The sequence below is a fragment of the Erpetoichthys calabaricus genome, chromosome 2 (genome assembly GCF_900747795.2).
Source record: "Erpetoichthys calabaricus chromosome 2, fErpCal1.3, whole genome shotgun sequence".
NCBI lineage: Eukaryota > Metazoa > Chordata > Cladistia > Polypteriformes > Polypteridae > Erpetoichthys > Erpetoichthys calabaricus.
Genome location: NC_041395.2, coordinates 23,688,300 through 23,702,858, shown reverse-complemented (window position 1 = coordinate 23,702,858; position 14,559 = coordinate 23,688,300). Strand labels below are relative to the sequence as shown.

The 14,559-nt window shown below is 41.7% G+C and overlaps 1 protein-coding gene across 1 annotated transcript in view; it reads right to left on the bottom strand.

Moving 5' to 3' along the window:
- mrpl23 (mitochondrial ribosomal protein L23) overlaps positions 1–14,559 on the bottom strand; it is an 873,401-nt gene that overhangs the window by 284,162 nt on the left and 574,680 nt on the right. The gene's annotated exons all lie outside the window — the stretch shown is intronic.

Below are 14,559 nucleotides of genomic sequence, written 5' to 3'. Positions count from 1 at the left end.
TTTGCCATCCTTCCTCTCTCTCTGAGTGCTTGATGTGAAACTGCATGCATGGATTGCGGAGACATAGATAGATAGATAGATAGATAGATAGATAGATAGATAGATAGATAGATAGATAGATAGATAGATAGATAGATAGATAGATAGATAGATAGATAGATAGATAGATAGATAGATAGATAGATAGATAGATAGATAGATAGATACTTTATTAATCCCAAGGGGAAATTCACATACTCCAGCAGCAGCATACTGATAAAGAACAATATTAAATTAAACAGTGATAACAATGCAGGTATACAGACAGACAATAACTTTGTATAATTTTAACATTTACCCTCGCATAGTGTGGGGGAGGAACAATCTCCCCAGTCTGTCAGTGGAGCAGGACGGTGACAGCAGTCTTTCGCTGAAGCTGCTCCTCTGTCTGGAGATGATACTGTTCAGTGGATGCAGTGGATTCTCCATAATTGATAGGAGCCTGCTCAGCGCCCGTCGCTCTGCCACGGATGTCAAACTGTCCAGCTCCGTGCCTACAATAGAGCCTGCCTTCCTCACCTGTTTGTCCAGGCGTGAGGCGTCCTTCTTCTTTATGCTGCTTCCCCAGCACATCACTGCATAGAAGAGGGCGTTCGCCACAACTGTCTGATAGAACATCTACAGAATCTTATTGCAGATGTTGAAGGACGCCAGCCTTCTAAGGAAGTATAGTCAGCTCTGTCCTTTCTTAAACAGAGCATCAGTATTGGCAGTCCAGTCCAATTTATCATCTAGCTGCACTCCCAGGTATTTATAGGTTTGCACCCTCTGCACACAGTCACCTCTGATAATCACGGGGTCCATGAGGGGCCTGGGCCTCCTAAAATCCACCACCAACTCCTTGGTTTTGCTGGTGTTCAGGTGTAGGTGGTTTGAGTCACACCATTTAACAAAGTCCTTGATGAGGTTCCTATACTCCTCCTCCTGCCCACTCCTGATACAGCCAATGACAGCAGTGTCGTCAGTGAACTTTTGCACATCGCAGGACTCCGAGTTGTATTGGAAGTCCGATGTATATAGGCTGTACAGGACCAGAGAAAGTACAGTCCGCTGCGGCGCTCCTGTGCTGCTGACCACAATGTCAGACCTGCAGTTCCCAAGACGCACATACTGAGGTCTGTCTGTAAGATAGTCCACGATCCATGCCACCAGGTATGAATCTACTCCCATCTCTGTCAGCTTGTCCCTAAGGAACAGAGGTTGGATTGTGTTGAAGGTGCTAGAGAAGTCCAGAAACATAATTCTTATAGCATCACTGACTCTGTCCAAGTGGGACAGTGATTGGTGTAGCATGTAGATGATGGCATCCTCTGCTCCCACCTTCTCCTGGTATGCGAACTGCAGAGGATCGAGGGCGTGGCGGACCTGTGGCCTCAGGTGGTGGTCGTTCAGCTCACTAGGACGTGATATCTTTTGGACGGGGGTGGTGCAAGATGTTTTCCAAAGCCTCGGGACTCTCCCCTGTTTCAGGCTCAGGTTAAAGATGCGCTGTAGAGGACTCCCCAGCTCCAACACACAGGCCTTCAGCAGTCATGGCAATACTCCATCTGGACCCACTGCTTTGCTGGCACAAAGTCTCCTCAGCTCTCTGCTCACCTGCGCTGCTGTAATTGTGGGTTGAGGGAAACTCTCTGCTATGCTGGTATCAGCAGAAGGATGGTTGGAGGGTGCAGTGCTCTGAAGTGAGATTGGGTTAGTGTGGTCAAACCTGTTAAAAAAGTTGTTCATTTGGTTTGCTCTCTTCACATCTCTCTCGATGGTGGCACCCCGCTTTGAGCTGCAGCCAGTGATGATCTTCATCCCATCCCACACTTTCTTCATGCTGTTGTTCTGCAACTTCTGCTCCAGCTTTCTCCTGTACTACTCCTTCGCTGCCCTGAGCCGGACTCGGAGTTCCTTCTGCACGCGCTTGAGCTCATGCTGATCACCGCCTTTAAAAGTCCTTTTCTTCTGGTTCAAAAGGCTCTTGATGTCGCACATGCACATGGGGAGCTGCTTAAAGACCCGATGAGCAACGTAGTATATCGTGCCAGGGGACAAAGGTGGGGTATTAACCTCTCTTTCTTTATTTCCACAGAAAGACCGAAGCCACGCCGCCTTGAGTTCACACAGACTTCCTAACCACATGCTACCACTTCCGCATTCCTTCCTTCCTTCTGGGATTTTTTTTTTTTCTGTTCTTTACAATTTCTTGTATTAGGAATTTGTTAGTTTTCGCATACCGAGCACAGGGTCAGCCATTGTACAGCACCCCTGGAGCAATTACAGGTTAAGGGTTTTGCTCAAGGGCCCAGCAGAGTAGGATCTCTTTTGGCAGTGATGGGGATTCGAACCGGCAACCTTCTGGATACCAGCACAGATCCTTAGTCCCAGAGCCACCACTCCGCCCCTATAGGTAGGATTTAAGGTGGGATGGAGTTTTTCGTAGGCTTTGGTAATTCTAGTGTTAAATCTTAACCACTAATGATAGAGTTCTTGTTTGGACCCCTTTAAAGACACTTACTTCCAAAACTCATTGCAGCCAGGATTAATATACGGGTGGCTGCCCCATAGCTTTTTAAGTGTGTCGAGTCTGATCCTTTCACACACAACATTTTTAATATTTCAAATATCTGATGCAACTATTCTTGCTTATTAAGTACTTGTACCTCATGAAGTAAATCATTACATTTCTTAAATGAACACACCAAGTTAGGGTGGCTTCCATTAATTCAGACCTTTTTCAGACCACTGGGTTCCTCGATCTCCAAAACACCATGTTTAAAATATCTTTTGAGACCCAGGATTAGCTTTAAAATATTCAAAACAAACTTCAGATCATAAGATGCCAGTCCTCATAGGGTATTGCCTCCAGACATGCCCATCTGGCTTGTGAGAATCACGTCAAAGGACCTGGTGGTACGTGCAGGTAGATTCAGACGGATTCAAGGGGAGATCCAGTGACCTAAGCCCTGCCTATAATGAATTACGGCCTATCTGATTGAAGAGGGGCTTTAAGTTACTCGGGTTTCTAATTTGCAGTTTGGTGTAAAGGAAGGTTCGTTTTCGTAAACCTTTGAAAAAGAAGTGAGACCTTTCAGAGGCTGCTTGGGAAAAAACTCTTTTTCTGCAAAGCCTCAGGATTTAAAATGTAAACTAATATTAAACAGACCTTGTTTATGGAGGCAGATTACATTTATTGTAAAATTAAAATGGTTTCAAGTTAGGCTTAATAAATTCTAATAGAATCAGTGCCAATGTATTGAAGATTAAATGTGTGGGTGTGCTTTTTGTTTTTTTATTTTTTTATTTTTGCCTAAAACATCACTTAAACAGACACCATCAGTCATGCAGACATTTATGCCTTAGCCGACCCCTCTCTCTGCTTCCCAGAAAGCCAATGTAAAGTGAAATACTATATTTTTGCAACTGCCGTCTGTTACCTGAGGCTCTTTAGATGCTAATGACAGTGTTCTCTTTGCGTTATTGGGGACCTTTTTGTTTGGAGTAGCATGAACTCTTATTGGATTTACGAGTCATAATGGAGCCGTGTGCCACTTTTGCATCTCTCTGTGCTGCCTGCCTTCAGGGAAACTGATGCCAGATGTTATAATTGCAGGCCTGCCATTGATGAAAATCAAAATTAAACTCTGACATTTCCACTTCACAGTGCATATGGCTGCAGCGTGCAGCTTGTGGTATTTATATGTGGCTCATCATTCTTGGCTAACGTGCAGGGAAGAGTTTAACCCTTTGGATGTAGCGTGACATGGTCAGATTTGACTTTTAGATCCTGACGTCAAAGTAGGCTCTTTGTATCTTGTAGAAAATGGAAAAGATCACTTTGCGGAGTTTGTCCATTTAGATAGGAATATGGGAAGGATGAGAAAATGCTAAAAGGTTCCAGGGATGTTGCACTGGACTGCCAGTTCATCTGACTCACGGTGTGACCCTAAATAAGTCATTTCACCTTCCTGGGCTCCATTTGAACAAAATGCAGTGTGAAAGGATTCAGACAACACAGGAAAAGGTTTGGAGGCAGCTGCCTGTATACCTGAAGTATGGCTGCCAGAGATGAAGGTTTGGTTCATATTAAACTGGTCTTAACAGATCTCAGGCAAACATGGCGGTTTTAAAGTCAGGTAGGGGAAGTGATGCAATTGGGCCCGGAACCGGAAGTGACATCAAATCCATTCGGGATTTCACATGATCGCTCTGCCGATGAAAAAGAGAAAGGATCAGGGCACTCTGCCATCCCCTGGTATAATTACCTTCATTTGAGCCCTTTAGCTGATTCCCATGCACATGTGTGTGACAATAGTCATGTGAAAAAGGAAGAACACCCCAAGAAATGTTTGGTTCTATTTTTAACCATATGTGGACATATCCAGATTTGATCATCTATGAGGAAAGTGGATGTAATAATGTAACTGGAACATTCGACTGCCATAAAATGTTGGACGGCTAATTAATGTGTTCAGCAAAAACAGGAAAAGACTGAGACAATGGTTGATGACTCTAGAAAATACTCTATTTGCCATTAAGCAGATTCTTGGAACTTTCTTTTACTATGAGGGGGAGTCAAGCTAAAGTTAGAAAATGGGACTTACTAGAAAATGGAACAAATCTTAACAAAACTGATCATGTCACTTCTCAATGGAGTCTCCACCCTTCTCAATGGACTTGCGCCACCTGCCTGGCAGTGCCCGGATTCCAGAAGAATAAAAGGTTTTGTCTTGTCCTCACAACCACTCGTGCACTGCTTTCTTCATGTCATCATCTGTCTTGAATCGACAACCACCCAGATGTTTACTGAGTGGTCCAAAATGTGGGAAATCACACAGTGCCAAATCTGGCGAATAAGGAGGATGTGGTAGTACCTCAAACTTCAGTTTCTCCAGTCAAGCTTTGTGTGTTCTTATCAGTGTGTGGGCTGGTGGGCACCATCTTGCAACAAAAGGACTCCTTGAGACAGTAGGATCGAATAGTAGGCTTCATGTTGGTCTCCAGCCAGTCACAGTAACTTGCACTAGTGACTGTAGTACCCTTTGGCATGTCGTGTTCAGGTGCACAAATGGCTGTAAGGACATGACAAAACCTTTTATTCTGCTGGAATCTGGGCACTTCCAGGCAGGTGGCACAAGTGCATTGAGAAGGGTGGAGACGACATTGAGAAATGGCCTGATCAGTTTTGTGAAAGTTCATTCCATTTTCTGATAAATCCCATTTTCTAACTTTAGCTTGACTCCCCCTCATAATTGAGGTGTTATTTCTGACCTGTCCCTGAGTTTTGATCCACATGTTAGATTGTTGACTAAGTCAGGGTTTTTCAAACTTTTTGGTGTCTTGACCCACTTTTTTCATGTCTCACCCCTATATATCTTCCTTGGTAAATTGAGTGTGATCATCACACTGGGTGTGGGGTGGGGGCTGGAATCCTCCTTGGTATATCAAGCACAATTGTCAAAGTTTGCTCCCTTTGAGACTACAGTATGATCGTCAGGTGGGCTACCCAACTTGTTACTAACCCTCATCAATTCTGTTTCTCTTCTCGGTTCTCACATGTTGGACTTGGTGCCACTGCCCTACTGCCATGTTGTTGGCATGCCTATGGAAAAATCTTCTTTAATAACGGAGCACTTGAATCATTGGGTAGAACAGTCTTTTCTTCAGATTGGCTGGCCCAGCACTGACTCACTTGTGGAATGGCCAATTTGGAGGAGGCACTTGCTGGCTGAGGACTCCAGGACTCTGAACAATCTGAATCCTGATATGTGATATAATCTACTATTGCATTTTGCTTTGTAGCTTATGCCATTACTGTTGTTCTGTTGTATTATATTTCTGAGGTGGCCAGGATAGATTCGCCATCCAGCTCAGTGAAGAGGATTACTTCTGTTCTGCTTTTTATGTTGTATTTATCCCATTTTTTGACACCCATTTCATGCCCAAACTGCCTGGAAGGGGGAATCTTTCTCTGAATTTGCATTTTCTAAGATTTCTTCCATTTTCTGTTCCCCACAAGTGTTTTTTTAGGAATTGTTCTTGTCTTCTTAGGGAGTCAAGGTTGAGAGGGGCTTTCAAAACCTAGGGCCTGTTAACGCCCATTGCAGACCTCCTTGTGTGATTTTTGGGCCATACAAGAAAGACATTTTTATTGTTATTGTATCCTTGGTGAATCAACCACAAATGACAGACCCCGTGCTTGGTGAATCAAGCACAATTGGTGGAGTGGGGGCATCACCCTTCATGAATTGGTGGTGATCCACCAACACACTTCACTAGCCACTAAAAATTCAACAAAACCCCATAGGAAAATCTTTCTACTGATAGGTTGATCTTTGATGGCGTGTGAGACTTAAAAATTATTCTCAAATATGTTTCCTTTAAAATTCAACTTTGTCATAATTCCTTAGGAGAAATAACTTTAAACAAAAAGGAAAGTTGAGACACAATTAAGGCAAATGGAGTCAAAATTGAAAATTTGGTTTGAAAAAGCATGGTGTATTTTGTGAGATCAAAAAGCGTCGATATATTTACAGTACTGGGGCATCATGTATAAACGGTACGTATGCACAAAAATGTTGCGTACACCCGTTTCCACGCTCACATCACAATGTATAAAAACTAAACTTGGCATAAAGCCACGCACATTTTCACGCCAGGTCAATCCCTTGCGTATGCAAGTTCTCCACTCAGTTTTATAAACTCGCGGCATCCAGCATCAAAGCAGTGCTTTTGTTCCAGTGTGGTTTCACTTTCTTTTTTAGATCCACATCTCTAACGCGTCTTTATAAATACACTGAAATTAACCGCATTATTAGTTTAAGGCATCTGATTGTAATTAACCTGTAACAATATAATGGTCCAAGGAATGGCCAAACAATATTATTCCAAATACCATAGCTGCTTTAGCGTTGTTTGTCTCACTGCACCACTCAGAGTATTTATCCCGCTGTATCTGAGTGTGGAATCACAGTTGTACAGGAGCTGATCGGATTATTGGGATACAACATCAAGCACATGCTGCCTCAACCATGCACACAGTCTATTTGAACATCCCCATACAGCAAACGCTTCAGAGCCTTTCCTGTAGGGACCTCGCGGTTCACAAACAGTTTCATCCCAAAAGCTATAAACACACTCAATCAGTCCATCAAGTGCTCCTTGTAGAACTGTTTGTACTTATAAGTACAGTTACCTCACAGTAAACTTGCACTACAGTTGTAATATTGCACAACCTGAGCCACTTTATAAAGCATGTATTTACATATGATGAAGACTGGCTTCTAAGTCAATTTCCAAGCACTATCTTCTTGGAGCTCTTGATATCATTTTTAAGATGAAATGCATCATAGAAGAACATATACAATACGATGCTATTTTAGTTATGATGGGCTATGAGAAACTAGTAAATTAAATGATTTTAAGATGAAGCTTATGATGTTCTAATTTAATGACAAAATAAACTACATGATTAAAGTAGAAATTTCGAGATTAAAGTTGACATTTCCAGCTTTTTTCCCACTGTGTCCCAATTTTTTTTTCTCTGTACCCTAATAAAATTCCATATGACACTCAGACGGTGGGCTACGATTCGCCATTTCACAGCAACTTTGAAATCTGACCACTTCTTTTTTTATTTTGGGCACTGTGCAACTTTGTGAACTTGAACTTTCAAGTTTTTCCAACACTCTATGTCACTCGATCAACTTCCTTTTGTTGTTTACACCACTGCTTAAATCAACAAATAGTACATTTTACCTTGCCTCCTCTTGGTATTAGATGAAATTCTTATTTTTTCCCCATGCTTTTGCCATTGTATTTTCACAGAACGCTGAACTTAAGGGGCTATTTATATTGATTTGCAAATTCAAAGATGCATAATTCTGGGAGGAGTTGGGGTGGAACAGCAGGCGAGTGCACATGTGTTACTTTTCACGCTGACCGGGATTTATGTAGTAGAAGAACGTGGAAGATGACGTACGCCCAGATTTATGCATCTGGATTTTTTTGTGCATACGCACATTTTCGATTTTGTCCATACGCCATGTTTTATTGTGAATTCTACGCGCACGTTATGCTTGAGGCCCATGGTGATTAATATGTATTCAGGAAGAATCATGAGCACATACAAAGATTAGTATTATATTTTATTAGGCACTAGCAATGTAAGTGTTAACCTCGATAAGGCTTATTCCAATATATTTTTTATGTATCTGAATAAGCTAGAAATCACCAATATATTATAAGTCAAAGGTCAGGTATGCACAAAAGGGTGGGGAGGGGGTTCTGTCTGTATGTCTGTCTGCTTTTCACAAGATAATTACTTAACAGATTTAGATCTGATTGTTTTCTATAATTTGCTTGAATTTTCCAGTTGATTTTGCGACTTCTCTCATCACGCTAAGTAACATAGTTCACTTGCTGTACCGATGTATTTATGCAAATCCAACAAAGTGGCTGTGGGCCGAGAGCAGGGGGGCATGGCCTTCCTCATTCCCTTGCCAACCTCTGTTCGAGTTAGTCTACATCTCACCATGTGTTGAAGTGCACCTTGCCTCCACTTAGCTAGTGATACCTGTTTGTTCAACAGACATTATCATCTACACATTGTTAAGGAGTAACGTTTGATGTTTTTGAGAGAGAGATCAGAGCTACGCGTGTTTTACAGGGTAGCCGCTGATTGCCAGAGATATCATGGCCATGTGCTTTTCTCCCCACGTGGGGAATGCTTTCCTGTCAGAGCTAAACACCATCAGGTACAGTGCCAAAGTCTATTGATTTTTAAAGTTTGTCCTGTTTCATTAAGTCAATGTATGTGTGTGTGTATGTATGTACAGTAAGTTCCAAACTTACTTCCGAACAGCTGGAGCGATTTTCATGACACTTGGTACACATGTTCCTCATTGGTCGACTAAAAATATTGTAGGGTGAAATCCGCCCTAACACACCCCCTTCTGGGTAGGGTGGGGGGTGATCTTGCAGTTTTGTATGCATGTTATCATCCAGTTGACACTCGGAATGACCACCAGAGAGTGAACTGGAGGTGACTGCCAACATTCTTTATGTTTGAGTGCCACCACACCCCTGTTGCTTTTGAAATTATATAGAGATTGGCTGTTTCCGAGCTTCTACTGGATGATAACATACTGTACATACAAGACCACATGACAAACACATTAGTGAGACTTCATTGTTTGTTAATTTATTTTTATTTTTAAAGTTGTGTTTTTTTAAATTATATTTTTCTCAAATAATTAAAAAAAAAAAACACTTTATTTTCCTCCCGGGCAACGCTGGGTATTTCAGCTAGTTACACGTATAAAACACAAAATCGTTGATCTCATAAGCATGGATGCACCCAGATTCACACTCTCACTCATATCATGTTATTTTAGAGTTGCCTACGTAGAAAGACAAGGATAAAATATGAAGGTTTGGGGGGATCTGACCCGTGTATTATAACTTTCACTGCAAAGTAGCCTCATAGGACTGAGTCCAAGACAAGACTGCTCCAGGGAAGAAGTGCTGGTTCTTTTATAGTGCTGGTGGGGAAGGAAGAGGAGGGCCATCTAAAAAGGAGGAAATGACATCACTGGGGTATGCTCCAAAGCCGGAAGGAAGTGGGTTAGGTTTTATTTTATGCAAGAAAGGAGAGAAGGCATTAGTGCACATGATTAGCCCCACATTTCAGTGGTTCAGAATCATCCAGACCCTTTTGTTGCCTCCTATGCGCACATGTGTGACACCAGCTAAACCAATATTGTCAAAGTTTTTGGAGGTAGAAGGAAACCAGTGTGAAAGAAAAGTTAACTGCTTTCAAGCTACTTAGGGTTAATACCTGACAAAGCCGTTTTGCTGTGATGGCAGGTTATTCATACAGGCGTCTGTCATAAGACAGGGTGCAGTGAGCTGACCCAGGACAATTTCTATTTGACACAGGAAAGATGGTTCTTTAGGGTCTATCTGATTGATGTTTATATATATAGATTAATTTTGACCACTTACCAGAGATTTGTTTTCACTTTGACATTAAATTGTCTTTTCCTGCTGACTAGTGTCAAAAAGCCAAATGAAATTCACTATCATTCAGTGTCGTCTAGCAATAAACTTCCAAGGTCAATGCTTTTTATAGGCACCGTAATGCTGTTCTGCCATGACATAAATGGCACAAGATGGAGAACCAGAAGATGAGAATGACCATATACTAGAAACCAACAGTTCTTCTGTTTTCTACTTCTTCTTTCGGCTGCTCCTGTTAGGGGTTGCCACAGAAGATCATCTTCTGCCATATCTTTCTGTCCTCTTCATCTTGTTCTGTAACACCCATCACCTGCATGTCCTCTCTCACCACATCCATAAACCTTCTCTTAGGCCTTCCTCTTTTCCTCTTGCCTGGCAGCTCTATCTTTAGTACCCTTCTCCCAATATACCCAGCATCTCTCCTCTGCATATGTCCAAACCAACGCAATCTCGCCTCTCTGACTTTGTCTCCAAACTGTCCAACCTGAGCTGACCCTGTAATGTCCTCATTTCTAATCGTGTCCATCCTCGTCACACCCAGTGCAAATCTTCTTCTGTCACACTGGCATAACCACTGGAGTGTCCGCTGGCAGTGAGCTTCCAGGCCAGGGTGTCTAACTTGACCTGATAAAGGCTGTAGCCATGGAATAATAAAAAGTAAGGACTCCATGTGTTGTTCTGTACTTTAAATGCACGGATGAATCCACCAGGATGACCTAAACTGTAATCACCCCCCATATTTAGAGCAGGTGTTTCAAATATAGCCTCATAAAGACACAGCCCAGAGGCCATCACAAGTGCTTTTCTTTTTCATAAAAGCAAACCGGCAGTCCCTGAGGTCTTAATAAGCCTTTAGGCATTCATAGACAGGTGGACCAGAGATAAGTGGCTTCCGTAGGCTTTGTTTGTGTTGATAGGCTGATGTAAGGTGTGATTTAATTTTGTTAGTAGAGCAAGAGGCATGCGTCTCATGATGAAATGAAATACCTCTATCAGGGAAAGTGACGAGCAGATGATTGCGCTGCTTGTCGTGGCCAACATCCTAGTCGATCGCTGCTCTGTGTGAGTTAATATTGGAATAACAATGGATGAGGAAAGATACATTTAGAAATGAACAAAAGATGAGAAGTTAGAATTCAAGAGCACGAGGATCTCAGCTTACAGCTTTTGCTGCTGTAGAAATGATTTCCTGTTAATTTGTTTTACTTTGTTACCTATTTCATTTAAAAATTGGCAGGTTTGAGAAATTACTTTCACCGGGTGTGCCTAAATATTTATTATAGTAAATGCATTTATTAAATAGGATGTTTTAAGCGTTTTCAGTTTATACATTTATTTTTTGAGTGCCATCTATTAACTTATCTGTCAGTTTTCTGAGCATGATACTTGTTACCAGAGAGGCCATGCTGGTGCCATCAGCAACAGGAGAATGGTAGGCACCATCCCAGGATGGAACACCCGTCCATCAAAGAATACACTCACTTACTCCGAAACATTACCAGACTAACACTCAGCCTAGCCTTTGGACGATGCAGGATACTAGAGTACTTAAATTCAAAAATGCACAGGCATTCAAACCAGTATCAAATTACACGTTTCAAGGATAAAAGCACTCAAGTCTCTCACAAATTTTATATAGTTACTAGAAATGCCACCTGTCAAAGACATTGTTACACATGGGCACATGAGAGACAGCTTAAGGGCTCCAATAACTGTGATTACCCACCAGACCAGAGGCTTGGCGCTGTCCTCTAATGCTTTCTCTCTTTCTCGCTATGAAGACCAGCAGACTGACCAGTCCGCCACTGACGTCACTTCTAGACCCGTCTCTTATATAATTTACCGTGTTTGTCATTATCCTCAGTTCTATTTGAGCTCCTGTTTTTTTCTTTTTGCCAGATTCAAGTATATGGGGTTATCATAATGGTAAACCTAACTCTATATCTGTGTTTCTTATGCTTTATTCACAATAGGTAACAGAATAATTTAATTCATTTTGCCCTATGTGTACCTTCAGCACCTTTCCTCTCTATCTCTGCATGTCTGAACCTCTCTTGACCAGTGCTTCATCTCTTGAACGTGTTCCCATAATGTCTACTTCTCTTAGATTCAATCGTCATTTTCGTCTTTCTTGCCTTTTGTCTGGTTTTAAACATTTTTTGTCTTTGAAGGCGACTCTCCCAGAATGCCTTCCATGCCTTTTCTCCTCCTCTTGTGTCTCACACTCGCACTTACTCTTTCAATTCTGTCACCAGAAGGCAAACTGATCCATCACATCAAAGCCAAACTGACCAATTAGATTGCTCTGAGAGACTGGACACACAAACACAGACCTTAAAGATTTATTTTATAGTTTCTATGATCTGAACTGAGTCTCTGGGGCTTTTGACAGACAGCATTACGCTCACCACACATTAGCTATTAGGTGTGAAGAAATATTTAGCTAATTAGAGAGAAATATTTAGCTAATTAGAGACAACAGATGATAAGGGGGTCAGAATGGACAAGGCCATATTGAGCAATTTCACCAGGGCATCAAGTTATACCCTACTATTTTTGAAAGATGCCCATGGATTTTTTTTATGACCACAGAGAGTCAGTTTTACATCCCATCTGAAGGATGGCACCATTTTTTCAGCACAATGTCCCCGTCACAATACTGAGGCACTGGGATCCACACACAGACCACAGTTTAAGAGCCCCCTGCTGCTCTCACCAACACCTCTTCTTGTAGGAAACCAAGCTTTTCTGGTGGGCCTCTGATCCAAGTACTGGTCTGGGATGAAGCGTAGCTTCAAGAAGATTACCTGTCCTGAAGTGCAGGCAGTATGGCTGGTGGCAATTGGTGGTGCAAGGCAGGAACCAATCCTAAACAGGACACCATCTTACAATAGGGTACACTCATGCACACACCTACACTTACTTATAGCAAGACCATTAGCAGTTACACCACCGGATATGAGAGTGTGTGTGTGTGTGCTGGGGAGAGGAGGCAGAAGGGACTAGAGGTCCTCAACCCCAGAGGTACTGTACAGTCTTAACCTACTCTACTTCTCTTACTCCACTTTCAAGATTAGGAATCCATTTTGAAAATGACATTTTCCATGTGTTCCTATTTCCTTTTTACAATTAAAGAACCAACCTACTCTCTAAATCTCTCTATACATAAAATCCAACGTCTGTCTGTCTGTCTGTACGTCTGTTCGCTTTTCACAGGAGAACTACTTAACGGATTTAGATCGGTTTTGTTTCTAGAATTTGCTTGAACATTCCGGTTGATTTTGCGACGTCTCTCATTGCACTAAGTATCATAGTTCACTTGTAGTACCGATTTATTTGCACGAATCCAAGAGACACGAAGCAGATTGAGGGGAGGGAGGTGGGGCCCTCCTCACTCACGTGCCAGCCTTGGGGTGTAGCTTACCTCCGCCTAGCAAGTGAAAGAGAGAACTACTTAATGTCCGAGACAAAGGCTGCAGGCCGAGGGGAGGAGGAAGTGTCACGTCAGGAGTAGGGAGTCGGTCTACCTCTATGTATTGGAGCACAACTTGCCTCCATTTACAGTGCATCCGGAAAGTATTCACAGCGCATCACTTTTTCCACATTTTGCTATGTTACAGCCTTTTTCCAAAATGAATTAAATTCATTTTTTTCCTCAGAATTCTACACACAACACCCCATAATGACAACGTGAAAAAAGTTTACTTGAGGTTTTTGCAAATTTATTAAAAATAAAATAAATTGAGAAAGCACATGTACATAAAACAAAAGTGATCAAAGCACATAGAAACTCTCCCTGGTTTAATGAAAACACTCGAGCTCTTAAATTAGAGTGTCGAAAACTGGAACGCAGATGGAGAACAACAAAGCTACAGGTCTTTCAAATTGCATGGACAGAGAGTGTTAATAAATATAAAAAAGCCCTCTTTAAAGCTCGGTCAGAATATTATTCTACATTAATAGATAGCAATAATAAAAATCCTCGGGCACTGTTTAGAACAGTGGCTAAATTAACAAATGGAAATTCAGATCAACAGTGCAAAATACCAACAGACATTAGCAGTACAAACTTTATTAACTTCTTCAATGAGAAAATTAAAAATATAAGATCCCAGATCTCTGCATCACAGTACAAACCAAATACTAGCTTAGCAGACCCTGTCTCACATTGCACTCAGCACTTTAGTAATTTTAATCCTGTAACTGAGCAGGAAGTCTTAAGTTTAATTTCTAAAATGAAGCCCACTACTTGTTCCCTAGATCCAGTGCCAACAAAACTAGTAAAAAGTGCAATGGATGTTCTTGCAGCGCCTATCCTAAACATTATCAATAGTTCATTATTGCATGGCACAGTACCTGATACACTAAAAGTGTCAGTCATTAAACCATTACTTAAAAAGTCAGACCTTGACCCACATATACTAAATAATTATAGGCCTATTTCAAATTTACCGTTTGTCTCTAAAATACTAGAAAAAGTAGTCGCCAGTCAGCTTCAGACACACCTTACGCATT